This window comes from Diaphorina citri, unplaced genomic scaffold, assembly GCF_000475195.1.
Source record: "Diaphorina citri unplaced genomic scaffold, Diaci psyllid genome assembly version 1.1 scaffold60013, whole genome shotgun sequence".
Taxonomy (NCBI): domain Eukaryota; kingdom Metazoa; phylum Arthropoda; class Insecta; order Hemiptera; family Psyllidae; genus Diaphorina; species Diaphorina citri.
The window spans coordinates 1-432 of NW_007437295.1; the positions used below are offsets into that span (position 1 = coordinate 1).

A 432-nucleotide genomic window follows, 5' to 3' on the forward strand; every position below is an offset into this window, starting at 1 on the left:
CCCAGACACAGAACCCTAACTTCAGACCTGCCCCACCTTCCCAACAGAACCCTGTGAGTATATTTTATTCAACAAAGGAAATGAATGGTCTAAGTAAATGTCTAAACTAGGGATTCAAAGAAAAAAGTATCTGTCAAGAGAAATCTGCTACCAAAATTTTCAACTAAATTAAGGAGCGTGGTAGCTCTCCGCCCCGCCAAGTTAAGAATTTTTGACCGCTAAATCAAGAGAGTTTTTTTTTTATCATTATTATTGGTCCTGATTTGGTCTTTAGGGGCCTAGTAGGAAGGCCATTTTTCTCAGTGAGTTTGTTCTCAACTCACCTAACATAAAAAAACTTCCTCCTCACAGAACATTCCAACCTCGAACCAGCAACCTGTGGTACCTCAGCAATCAGCAGCCACACAGCAAACTCCATCACAGCAACAGCAA

The 432-nt window shown here is 41.2% G+C and overlaps 1 long non-coding RNA gene across 1 annotated transcript; it reads left to right on the forward strand.

Moving 5' to 3' along the window:
- On the forward strand, positions 1–427 carry LOC113473682. Its single transcript, XR_003395596.1, has 2 exons — positions 1–53; positions 352–427. It is a non-coding gene; the product is annotated as an uncharacterized LOC113473682 (long non-coding RNA).
- The last annotated feature ends 5 nt before the right edge of the window (positions 428–432 follow it).